Here is a 13,724-nt window from a genome sequence, read left to right as displayed (position 1 = left end):
TAGTGAACCTAAAAAGAGTTGCTATGTAGAGGGCCTGCTCAAAATTGATTGCTTAAAAAATGGTTTACATGAGTTGATAATGCCTATAGCAATCTCTACCTAATCAACATGCTTAGGAATACTTTTTCTGCAAAGGTTAACTGATATGCCCTAATCCAAAATATTGGCTAAATTGTCATTAAATACAGATGCCCTTGAACAACACAAGTTTGAAACACATGGGCCCACTTAATACATAATTTTTTTCACTACTGTATAGTACTATAAATGTATTTTCTCTACCTTATAATTTTCTTAATAACATTTTCTCTAACTTACCTTATTGTAAGAATATAGTATATAATACATATAACATACAAAATATGTGTTAGTCAACTGCATATGTTGTCAGTAAGACTTCCAGTCAACAGTAGACTATTAGAGCTAAGTTGGGGGGCGAGGGGGAGTCAAAAATTATACATGAATTTTCAACTGCACAGGGTTGGTGGGGGGAGGTCAGTGCCCCAACACCCATGCTGTTCAAGGGCCAACTGTAGTTTGATTTAGCCAAACTTGTGTAATTGACCAGTTCAAATAATACTAAAACCTCAGCTTCTAATGTATCAAAATATACTCCAGCTGCAATAACTTTAGCTTTTTGTTTGCTTGCTTAAATACTTGTGTTTTAAAAGTTATTTTTTAATTTTTTAAATGTTTATTTATTTTTGAGAGAGAGAACACACACACAAGTCGGGGAGGGACAGAGAGAGGGGGAGACACAGAATCTGAAACAGGCTCCAGGCTCTGAGCTGTCAGCACAGAGCACGATGTGGGGCTTGAACCCACAAACCATGAGATCATGACCTGAGCCCAAGTCAGACGCTTAACTGACTGAGCCACCCAGGCACCCCAAGTTTTTTTTTAAGTAATCTCTACACCCAACATGGGGCTCAAATCACAACCTGTAAGATCAAGGATCACATGCTCTGCCAACTGAGACAGCCAGGTGCCCCTAAATACTTTAGTTTTTAAAGTTCAATCTTTTCAAATATTATACCTAAAACCCATAACACTCACCCCATACCCAACTATCAAGTCTGTTTATTCTGCCTCCTGAATTTGCCTACAACTCTCCATCCCTACTGCCAATGTCCCAGCATAAGGCACTATTTGTCAATTCTCTTCTGTGTAGCTGCAACAACATTCTATTTCCCCAATTCTAATGTTGCCTTTCTGTAGTCCACCATCCATACTATATCAAAGTGGCCTTTCTTCAGAACATATCTCAGTATTTGACATAATAGATCAGTCCCTCTTTCACTTAACTTCCAGGATATCATATTCTCCAGTTTTTTCTCTTACTACATTGGCTGCTCTTCCTCAGGCTCCTTTGCTCATCTGTCCACCTCTTCCCAAATCTTAAATGTCAAAGTGCCATAGGGGTCTTCTCTCTTCTGTATGTGTGTATGTATGTGTATATGTGTGTGTGTGTGTGTGTGTGTGTGTGTGTGTGTGTGTGTGTGTATTTATATTTTTTTCTAAGGATCTCATCGAGTTTTATTATAACTTCAATTACCATCTATGTGCTAATGAACACCAAATTTACAGCCTGAGCACTGATTCTCTCCCATGGGCCAAAATACCTACTTGTCATCGCCACTTGGATACCTAAGAGGAATCTCAAATTTAAACAGAATTTTTAAAAATACTCTGGGTTTTATACTACTCCCTTCCAAAAAACGTCTACTTTTCCTTCAATCTTTCCCATCTCAGAAGTAGCTTCAGCACTCACTCAGTTCACAGGTCAAGGATCTAACAGTCATCCTCTCTTTCTCTTACAATCCACATTCAAATTCTTCAGCAAATCCTATTGACTGTATCTGCCAAATATATCCTAAATTCAACTATTCTCACCACTTCAACAGCTAATACCCTGGTCCAAGTCATCATTATTTTCTTCCTAGATGGTGGCAACAAGCCTCCTAACTGAACTTCCTGCTTCTAACCTCACCCCTTTATACTCTATCCTCTATGAGAAGCCAGAGTGATCTTTTCAAAACTTAAGTCACATTGCTCCCCTCAAAACTTTGCAATTGCTTTCATTCACATTTAAAATATAATCCAACTTCTTATTATGGCTTACAGGGTCCTATTAAGCAAGGACTCGGGCTGTACCTATCTCTCTGACCTCATTCCATACCTGTCTTCTCATTCATAAACTTCTTGTAATTCCTCCAACATATGAAGCTCATTCCAACCCAGATACTTTTCACAATCTGTTTTCTCTTCCTGGAAGTCTTTCCACAGATCTTCATAGGACTCACTTTCTTACTTCATTCTGGTCTCTGCTCAAATGTCTACTCAGAGAAATCTTCTTGGATGATCTCCTCAGGGTGAACTTCCCTGATCACTCCACCTAAAATTACTTCCTCTCCTTCATTTTCTATCTCCTTACCTTACTTCGTTTCTTCTATAGCATTTATCAAGATGATTCTGAAATTATACTGTATATTTGTGTGTCCATCTGTTGCCTGCAACAGAATGCAAATTCCAGGAGGCAGGAACTTTGCCATGTTACCTTTGTATCCCCAGGCTTAGAAGAGCATCTGACATGCTCTATGTAATTAATGAATATAATGTTATTCCTCTGCTAGGAAAAAACCCTCAATGGTTTCCCATTGGCTTTTAGATAAACTCCAATCTATTTAACATAAATTATAAAACCCACTATGATACAGTTCCTGTCTCAACTGGAACCACTCTCTCAATGCTGAACCTGGAATGCTCTTCCATATCCTCTCTCTCTCTCACATCCAGCTAACCTCTAATCATTGTTTAAGTCTCATCTTAAATGAGACTTAATATCACTTAAGAGATGCTGTCCCTGAATCACCCAACTAGGTGAACCATGCTTAATCCCTGCCGTGTGCTCTTATACTATCCTGTTTTTTCCCTATCAGGAAGTATTAGCTTTGTAATTACTCAATAGTTATATGCCCTGTCAAAATAAAGTATTCTTTGAGAGCATGTCTGAATTGTGTATCATTATATTTCTAATATCGAACAGAACATCTGGCACATATGGGATGCTCAAGTATTTATGGAATGCCAGAATGAATCATTAAAATGTACACTCACACAAAAAGGTGAAATAGATGCTTAGACCACCTTTAAAATACTGAGTAAGCATGGTAATTAAGCACTTTTAGTAAAAATAAATAATGAGGCAGGGCACTTGGGTGGCTCAGTCACTTGAGTGTTTTAACTCTTGATTTCGGCTCAGGTCTCAATCCCACGGTTGTGGGATCAAGCCCCAAATCAGGCTCTGTGCTGAGCATAGAATCTGCTTAAGCTTCTCTGTCTCTCCCTCTGCCTTCTCCCCTGCTCGTGTGCTCACTCTCTCATTCATAAATAAATAAATAAATAAATAAATAAATAAATAAATAAAGGCAAAAACCTTGTAATGGAAAATGAATCATGTAATATGTGCAGAAGAGAATAAGCCACCTTTATTGAAGTTAATTAAAAATGACTTCATAGAAGACAGACATAGGAACAACTACTTTGTATTTGTATCTTCATTATAGACATTGTAAAATATATGTGTTTGAGCAAAATAAGTTATTTTACATTTATGACATGTAAAGATGAGCTTGAGGGACACTGTCATGAAGATTTAATTTTGAAGACTTATCTCTGAAAGGGCAACATAAAGTTGGTTTCAAGGATGGTGTAAAAACTAGAGACTCAAACCAACTGCCACTGCCAGGGTAAATATCATTGTTAGAGTGACACTGAAAAATGCAAGCAAACAAGAATAAGCATATAAATTCTCCTACTTCCTGACTTCCAGTCTCCTTCTAGCACTTTGCACTAGAAGAAGAGAGCAGCTGGCAAAAAAGAAAAAAAAAAAAAAAAGTAGTTTGCAGAGTCCCATCCCCAAGATCACAGTGTATAACAAGGTAGGTTTGGAGCTTGAGAAACAATAGTTGACCAACCAGCACACCAAGCTTAGTGTCAAAGATTACCAAAAGCCCAAAAGAAGTCCTCTGACATTAAAGCCAATCACTCCATCAGAGGAAGGCTGTTAAGGTGTTTCAAGAAAAGAAACTAATATAACATTATATGTCAACTAGATTTCAATAATAAAAATAAAATGAATACATACTGGGGTACCGGGTAGCTCAGTTGGTTGCATGTCTGACTCTTGATTTCAGCTCAGGTCATGATCCCAGGGCATGGGATTGAGACCTGCATCGGGCTCTACACTGAGCATGGAGCTTGCTTAAGATTCATTCTCTGTCTCTGTCTCTCTCTCTCTCTCTCTCTCTCTCCCCTCCTGCTTCCCCTCTCCCCCACTTGCTCACTCTAAAAAAAAAAAAAAACACCTATTAATGAACAAAAAGAGTCAATCAAAAAAATAATAGAAATCTATAGAAATATTTTAAAAGAATTCTTTTGCTCAAAGACCTTAAATGGGATATGTATATTTGTTATCCATTTCTTACTAATGACACTGTCAATAATGCTGTGACCATGCTAAAGGGCAGAGCAAACAATATAACATATATAGAAATCAAGTCTTGAAAATTTCTGGGATTCTTTGATATGAGGCAAGTAATTCCTGTCAAAGAAATTATGAGTTGAAATGATGTGCTTTGCGACTACTATAAACACCTTTGTAAATCAAGGTGTTTAACAATTCTTACCATCAAAACCAAAGATTGATGCAAAGAAGATATACAAATGACCAATAAGCACATGAAAAGATGCTCAACATCATGAGTCACTAGGGAAATCCAAATGAGAACCACAAGGAGGTACCAATTTACATTCACTAGGATAGCTATAATTTTAAAAAATAGAAATAACAAGTGAGGTTGTAGGGAAATTGGAGCCCTTATAAACTGCTAGTAGGAATGTAAAATAGTCGAATGGCTGTGGAAAACAGTTTGGCAGTTTCTCTAAAAGTTACATGTAGGATTACTACGTGACCCATGTGATGTTGTGATATAAGGAATACATATTTGGTCCTCATCCCCAGGGCCTGGCACAGAGGTCCTAGCACTCTTGGAATTTCCTGAGTGACAGGAGTGAGGAGAGTCTTTTGTTATTCATAATAAGCCCCTTTCATCTATATCTGAATTTGTGCTAATGAGGTAGCTCTTGGAGGATGGGGATCGCTTGCCACAGGAACCAACCATGTGATTAGAAGGTTGGAACTTTCAGCTCCACCCCCAACTTCTGAGACTAGAAGGGCTGAAGACTTACTTCAATCACCAATGGCCAATGTCTTAATCAATCATGTCTACATAATTGAACCTCCATAAAAAACCTTAACTGAAGGGGTTCAGAGAGCTTCTGGGTTGGTAAACACATTGAGGTGCTGGGAGAGTGGCATGCTCAGAAAGGCCATGGAAGCTCCATGCCCCTTCCCACAGATTTTGCCCTATGCTTTTCCATTTGGCTGTTCCTGAGTTGTATCCTTTATAATAAATGAGTACCAGTAAGTAAAGCACTTTCCTGAGTTCCGTGAGCTGTTCCAGCAAATTAACAAACCCAAGAGGGGTTTGTGAGAATCCCCAATTTATAGCCATTTGGTCAGAAGTTCAAGTGACAACCTAGGACTTGGAATTAATATCTGAAGTGGGGGAGCAGTCTCATGGGACTGAACCCTTAACTGTGGAATCTATGTCAACTCCAGGTAGTTAGGGTCAGAACTGAATTAAACTGTAAGAGATCCAGTTGGTGTCCACAGAGAATAAGAAAATTGCTTGTGGTGAAGAATCCACACATTTGGTGTCAGGGGTAGTATAAAAGTGTTAAGTGTAAAAGGAAATGATAGTTTTCGTCTTTTACCCAGCAATTCCATGTCTAGATATATACTCTTAAAAAAGTGAAAACAGGGACACCTGACTGGCTCAGTCAGTGGAGCATGCGATCTTGATCTCGGGGTTGTCAGTTCAAGCCCCACGTTGGGCACAGAGCTTACTTAAAAAAAAAGTGAAAACAGCACTCAAACAAATGCCAAGTTCATAGCACCAATATTCACAATAAGCAAAAGGTGTAACTAGCCCAAAAGTCTGTCAATGGATAAACAAATTATAATGTATATACACAATGAAATAGTATCCAGGACTAAAAAGGAATGTGGTACTGATAAATACTACAAAGTAGATGAATCTCAAACACATTATGCTAAGTGAAAAAAACCACACACAAAAGATCACATATTGTATGATTCTAGCTATGTGAAATTTACATAATAGGTAAATCCACCATCAGGATGCACATTGGTGGCTGGCAGGGGGCAAGGGGAGGGAGATATGGGGAACAACTGCTTACGAAGTATGGAGTTTCCTTTTGGGGTGATGAAAATGTTTTGGAAAAACTAAAGACAGGTGGTGGATGCACAATATTTCAAATGTACTAAATCCCACTGAATGGTTTACTTTAAAATGGTTACTTCTATTTAATGTCAATTTCACCTCCTTTAAGTGTAAAATTTTTGAAGTAATTTTTTTAAACTCTAAGGTTGAAATCAGATGCAGTATCTTTATTTTTATTCATTCACTCATTTATTCAGTAAGCTCCATGCCCAATGTGGGGCTTGAACTCACAACCCTGTGATCCAGAGTCACATGTCCTACCAACTGAGCCAGCCAGGCACCGCTCTAAAGCTGAAACCAAATTAATGTCAAAGAACTTACAAGATGCCACTTCAAGGAGTACTCCACAAAATAGATTTAATGGTCTATTCAGACTTAATTCTTTTATTTGCCAAATTTGGTTTTACTTTAATTTTTTAAGGAAGTAACCACTAAGTTTTTAGTTTTTACATTAAAATGATATTACCATAATGCTTTACACACAATTGTTTCATTTTTGTCTGAGATAGTCTCTCCGTACGTTTTCCACCCAACACTCTAAATATCTGAACAACACTACACAATGCATAAAGTGGCTCACTCTAGCAGTGAATTTTCAAAGAGCTAGTCATACTTCAAGGAATATGAGAATACTTCAAAGAAAATAAGAGAACATATATAAACTTCAAAATATTTCAAATCATTCTGATCCCTCTCTCCCTGTGCTCATCTCACCTTGCCCCACCTCTGCTATCAATCTTGAGAACCACTCACTGGTCTACAAATTATATTTATTCCAATGCAAAACACTAAAGTGGAAACAAATGTGTTGACGTACTATTTTGGGGTGAAGGTACAGGAAGGGAAGTGATCAATTGCCTTCATTAGGCTCTCAAAAGAGAAATATGACCCATCTCCACCAAAGGTGAAAATCCCTGCTACATTCTGCGAGGATCATCCATATATAGTACAGTTCTCCAGGCTGACAATTTAACAATCCACAGCAGAGAACAACTATCACTCACTTCAGCTGGGAAGACAAGAGAAACAATATATCTGGGTAATACAGGCCTATGCTCTGTCTCTAGAAAAAGAAAATTAAGAACAATTTTAATTTACCAAAATATCCACAAAAAATTAAATTGCTCCAAATGTACCAAAAAGGACATTTTAGGATACCTGGTTGAATTTAATAAGATATGGTGCCTGGAGTGGCTAGTAACACTATCAAAAGGAATTCCCTGATTACACATTTTGATATATTCTTAAAACACATATATTCACATAATCCATCTTTCAAAGAACTGGATCTGATCCAAGAGTTTCCAAATGAAAAGCAGCTAAAATGGAATCTGCACATCCCAGCCAACTTCTGGAAATGCCATAAGAATATAAAAATAGCTCTTACTAACTGCTTACTAATTTCAAATTCGGTTTTGAGACTACATCTCACAAATCATGACTGAGAATGACTGATTCAGAGTTGGAAAAGTATATTTACTATTACAGATGGAAAAAGTTCAGTAGTGCTGAAATCATGTTAAAAGGAGATGACAAAATTTTTCCTGATATATAATGAAATGATTAATTAATATAATTGGGATGATATTTTTGGATTCTCCCTTACTGGCAAATTTCTCTCCCTATACCTGCCATTGTAGCTCCAGTCAAGGGGGTAGGACACATACTACACTTCAGAAAAGAAACAGCAATGAAATAAAGGACCTTCCAAATGTTAGGAGGAAAGAGAAAGCCCACCCCCTCTATGCCTAGTATGTAAACAAGGGAAAAATCGAATATAGCACAAGGCTTTTGCCTAGCTCCCCACATGAAGCCCTGAGAAAAGACCATCATGCAGGATGCTCCTGGGGCAATATGGTCTGGAAGGAGGAACAACAGAATCTTAGCAGAGGAAAGAAGCAAATAAATGAGCTTGAGGCAACACTCCTGATTCCTATGACCTACATATATAAAGAGGATCCAGAAGCTTCATAAGCTCTGGAGGTATCAATCCAAAAGGATCTAAGCAATCAAGTAAGTCCAAGACAAGATTGGAGAAGCAACCCACAATGGATACCAATGAAGACCAATGACCAGTACAGAATTTCAAGATACTCTCTACCACCTTCACAAAATCACCTGAACCCACCCCCATAGCACTTAAACAGCATCTTGATGTACAGCAGGGGCAAGCAGTGGGAATAATCTGAAAGACTGAGCATATACCTAAGAGAAGCTGAATTAGCTAATGGAAGTGACATTAATGAGCAAGTTCAAGCTGTGTAACGCTGTGTTCCCTTGCCTAACACTACCCAACTGGGTGAGAGACTTGTAAGGAAGATTAGAATCATTACAAAAAATAAAGAAGCTATATTTTCTTTGAGTAAGATGCAAAATTTTCAAACTTGCTAACAATGTTTAGTAATTTTTATTTCATTTTCCTTTTTTCATTTCCTTTTCTTTTGTTTCCATTTTGTAAAAACAAATCAAAATTCAAAATTACTATCATAAACATCCTCAGGTAAGACACTACTCCATGAAACAAGACAAGGTAGTTAAAAAAAAAAAAAGCAAAGGAAAAGTTCTTAGAAATTAGAAATAAGATAACAGAAACAAAAATCTCAGCATAAGAATTAAAAGATAAAACAGAAAATATCCTACAAAGCAGAACAAAAAGACAAAAATCACAGAAAAGATAGTAAAACTAGAGAGTCTAGGAATTACAATATCTGTAAAAGAGAAGTGCCAGAAAGAAAATGTAACAAGATGTTAAAGGTGTAAATCAATAATAAAGAAAACAGAATTGATGACATAAATTTCCAAATTAAAAGAGATTATCAAATAATATACACCCAAACTAGTATTCTTCAAATAAAAAATATCACCAAAAAATTTCATAATATGGGGACCCCTGCATGGCTCAGTTGGTTAGGCAGCTGACTCTTGTTTTTGGCTCAGGTCATGATGCCAGGGTTGTGGGATCAAGCCCCATGTCAGGCTCCATGCTGAGTCGAGAGCCTGCTTAAGATTCTCTCTGCCTCTCTGCCCCTCTCCCTCGTTCACATGCACATTCTCTCTCTCTCTCTCTCTCTCTCTCAAATTAAAAAAAAAAAAAGAAATTTCATAATACTATGATTAAAAAGAAAATGCTTTAAAACTTCCATATGGAATAAACAGGTTTGACACAAAGAAGGATTCAGAAGGTCTTCAGATTGAGAAAGTCTGGTGGAACGACAAGGCAAACGACAAGCAAAACCTGAGGAAAAATAACTTCTAACCTAGAATTCTATAAGCGGTCAAAATATCATGTGTAAGTCAAAAGAAACAGGTATTCTTCAAACCTGCAGTGTCTCAGCCAACTTACCTCCCATCCGCTCATTCTCAGGAAGCTACTGACCAAAGTATACCACCAAAAGGAGGGAATGAATGACAAGTGAAGAAGATATGGAATCAATTCCATATTTAACTCAAGCAAAGGGAATTTTCAGGCGGATGGAGAAGGGAGATCCAAAAATGACAACTGCACATTTGGGGAAAGAGCAACCGGTCCTAACCGAAACCAGTCAGCAGAGCCATCCTCCAGAAGAGGAGGTTGATGGAACACTCAGTGTGTCTAAATGCAATGAGAAGACATTCAGAGAATTAGGGGGTAGTTTGGTAATGGATAAGTAATACATACATAGAAAAACTGGGGGAAAATTATCAATGACTCAAGAGCAGGCCAAATAATTCAGCTGTGAATTACCTGTTCAGAGTAATACCAATACAAATAATCAATTCTAATCCACACAAATTTTGGATATAATTACACTGGGAGAATGAGAGTACAGGAAGTGTGTATATAAGTGAGAGAGGGGGAAAAAGAGTTGAATCCTCATCTTTCATGTGGGACAATAGATAATACTTTAAAATTAAGAATTCACAGCAGAAGTGATGATGGCTGTGTGGCAATGAGAATGTACTTAATGCCACTAAATTGTACACTTAAAAATGGTTAAAATAGTAAATTTTATGTTATATATATTAACTGCAACCAAAAAGAAAAGAAAAGGTAGGGGCTCTGGGTGGCTCAGTCGGTTAAGCGTCAGACTCTTGGAGCCCCATGTAGGGCTCCACAGTGGGTGTAGAGCCTGCTTGAGATACTCTCTCTCCCTCTCACTCTGCCCCTCCCCTACATGTACACTCTCCTCCTCTTTAAAAAACAAAAGGTAAAAGCAAAAGCATACAGGAGGTAAATGACAAAACAAACTGCTAAGAGTTGAACTTTGTTGCCTTTAAAGAGAAGGAAGCTAGATGGTTGAGGGAGGGTAAGGAGCGGCAAGATATTGCAGGGGAGCGTAGGAGTTCCTCAGGCCTTTAAAAGAGTTATATGGGGGCATCTGAGTCGCTGAGTCAGTGAAGCGTCAGACTCTAGATTTCAGCTCAGATCATGATCTCATGGTTCATGAATTTGAGCCCCACGTGGGGTTCTGTGCTGACAGCATGGAGCCTGCTTACAATTCTCTCTCTCCCTCTGCCCCTCTCCTGCTCGCACACTCTTTCACTCTCTCTCAAAAATAAATAAACTTTAAAAACTAAGTAAAATAAATAAAAAAGATATATAACTTTGATAAAAATTAAAATTAAATTTAAGAAACTAATCAGGAAATTTTAAAGCTGGCCCTTTTTTTCCTGTCTATATAGGTAAGATTTAGACTACTCTTAATTTGATCTTTCAAGTACAACATACATGGGGCGCCTGGGTGGTGTCCAATGTCAGCGCAGAGCCTGTTTGGGATTCTCTCAACTTTTCACTCTGCCCCTCACCTGCTCACGCTTACTCACTCACTCTTTCTGAAAATAACAAACTTTAAAATAAAATAAAGTTTGGGGCGCCTGGGTGGCTCAGTCGGTTAAGCGTCCGACTTCGGCTCAGGTCACGATCTCGCGGTATGTGAGTTCGAGCCCCGCGTCGGGCTCTGTGCTGACTGCTCAGAGCCTGGAACCTGTTTCAGATTCTGTGTCTCCCTCTCTCTCTGACCCTCCCCCGTTCGTGCTCTGTCTCTCTCTGTCTCAAAAATAAATAAACGTTAAAAAAATTTTTTTAAATAAATAAATAAATAAATAAAATAAAATAAAGTTCAACATACAAAATTATGATATGCATGAACATTTGAGGAAAGCGTATGTCCTGAATAGGTCTATGCTCATAAATATATGTTTATGCCTGTTACCCAAAGCAAAGTATATGAGGCTACATGCAATTTTGGACATTAGCCAGATTAAGCAAAATAAAACTATGCAGAATAAATCTCTGGCACCACCTCTTCTCCCTGACTCAAATTTCTGTATCATAACTAGAGCCCTGTATATCTGTTCTAATTGAAGGAAATAATCTGGATAAATGAATTTAACATGAAACTATGCAAATTCTCTATTACATTCCCTTAGCAATTTAGATACCATGAATTCAGAATTTACAATAATTCAGAAAAGATACATTCTTTTTAAGAACATGTTTAGAAATTAGAGATTAATTTACTATGCTTTCAAATCAAGAATCAGCCATAAGTTTTAGTTATTTAAGTAGTTAAAAGTGCATTACAACTTATCCAATTGGCAAACAATTTAAACTGTATTAGCCAAGTATTGGCAAGAATATGGAGCAATAAGAACTCTCAAATTTATCCTGCTGGTGGCAGGGTACATTGGAACAAAACTTTGAAAACCAATTTTGTATTATGTATTAAAGGTGAAAATATGTATGCTCTGCAACCCAGCAATTTAACTGTAAGAGGAACTCTCTTACAAAGAATTGTTCATAGCAATATTCAGAATGTTCATAATAGGGAAAACTTGCAAATACGAATAGTGAAATACATAAATAAATTGTAGTGTGTTTATGCCAATGGAATTCTATAAAGAGGTAAAAATGAACAAGCATTGACTATATTCATCAAAATTGATGAATATGAAAACATGGCAATGACCTAAAGAAATAGGTCACAGAAGAATACTTAAAAGATCATTCTATTTATAAAAAATTTCAAGAACAAAAAACTCTAGGTATTGTATTAAGAGAATGATTTATCATAAAAACCAGAACACTGTTTACCATATTGGGAGAGTGACATACGCAGGAAGCAGCATGTAAGGTAAGGCAGTATGTAAGGTACTGGTCATGTTGGTTTTGTTTTTTTTTTTTAATGTTTATTTATTTTTGAGAGAGAGACAGAGCATGAGCATGAGCAGGGGAGGGACAGAGAGAGAGGGAAACACAAAATCTGAAGCAGCCCCAAGCTCTGAGCCACCAGCACAGAGCCCAATGCATGGCTCGAACTTGGTAAACCACGAGATCACAACCCAAGCTGAAGCCAGATGCCCAACCGACTGAGCCACCCAGGCGCCCCAGTTACTGGTAATGTTCTATTTCTTTTTGAAGGTAGTTATAGAACTGTTCACGTTATAATTATTTTTAAAGGTACACATACACATTTTATGTATAGTTATGTAATATTTCATAAAAAGTAAAGAAAAATTAATCCTATAAAAAAAGAGGAACATTAAAAATTGAGAAAAATGCATTGCATTAATGTCAGCCTATTGTGAGTAACTTTTTCATTAATTATTTCACATATTAGCATTTAAATACAGTGTAGTTCATAATGTTAACTGTACCTAAAAGTAATAAAATTTTACTTTATTGCTTGTTTCTTTTTAACTTTAATTAAATACTTGACTCAGTTCAGCAACTACTGAGAACTTATTATGCACCAGGCATGGATTAAGCACTGGGGATACCATGACAAAGAAGTCATAGCCCACAGCCCTGCCCTCGAATGGCCTGAGGACAAAGATACACAAACAGAAAAATATTTTAATTAATATCTATTTTATCCTGATGATTAAAGCAGTATTCTTTCAGTATTTAAACCTTATAAACTCAAAGTAAAAATGAGGTAATAAAATACTTCTATTATTCCCACTACAAAAATAGAACCACTTTGAACATCTTGTACCAGTAATTGTCACTGAATCCTCGTCACCATAAATCCTATCACCCTTGCCAATGCCTGGGCATGAAACCCAATTCGAGGCTATGAGAAAGAAAGGGAAGTCAGCTGGGAACTTCTGGGAAAGATGTGCACACTCCTAAAGGAGAAACAGGAAGAGAGAGCTCTTCTTCACTCTCTGGAGGTTCTCATATCTGGGAACTGTTGTGGCCAATTGGCTACCAGCCTGATGACAGGCCAACATAGCACATTGCCTCAAATAGATAAACTGAAATTTATATGACCATCTACCTAATATAGGGCTTTCGGGTTGTCTTCGGTTTTTCATTATTTTTTTGAATTATCTTTGTATTTCATGTTATTTCTTTAAAATATATATCCAGGC

At 37.2% G+C, this 13,724-nt stretch overlaps 1 protein-coding gene and 1 non-coding gene across 3 annotated transcripts in view; both read right to left on the bottom strand.

Moving 5' to 3' along the window:
- TTC28 (tetratricopeptide repeat domain 28) overlaps positions 1 to 13,724 on the bottom strand; it is a 628,165-nt gene that overhangs the window by 530,912 nt on the left and 83,529 nt on the right. The gene's annotated exons all lie outside the window — the stretch shown is intronic.
- On the bottom strand, positions 6,575 to 6,647 carry TRNAQ-CUG. Its single transcript has one exon. It is a non-coding gene; the product is annotated as a tRNA-Gln (tRNA).

This window comes from Panthera leo, chromosome D3 (genome assembly GCF_018350215.1).
Source record: "Panthera leo isolate Ple1 chromosome D3, P.leo_Ple1_pat1.1, whole genome shotgun sequence".
Classification (NCBI taxonomy): Eukaryota; Metazoa; Chordata; class Mammalia; order Carnivora; family Felidae; genus Panthera; species Panthera leo.
The sequence above is the reverse complement of the archived record's forward strand: the minus strand, read 5'-3'. Positions and strand labels throughout refer to the sequence as shown.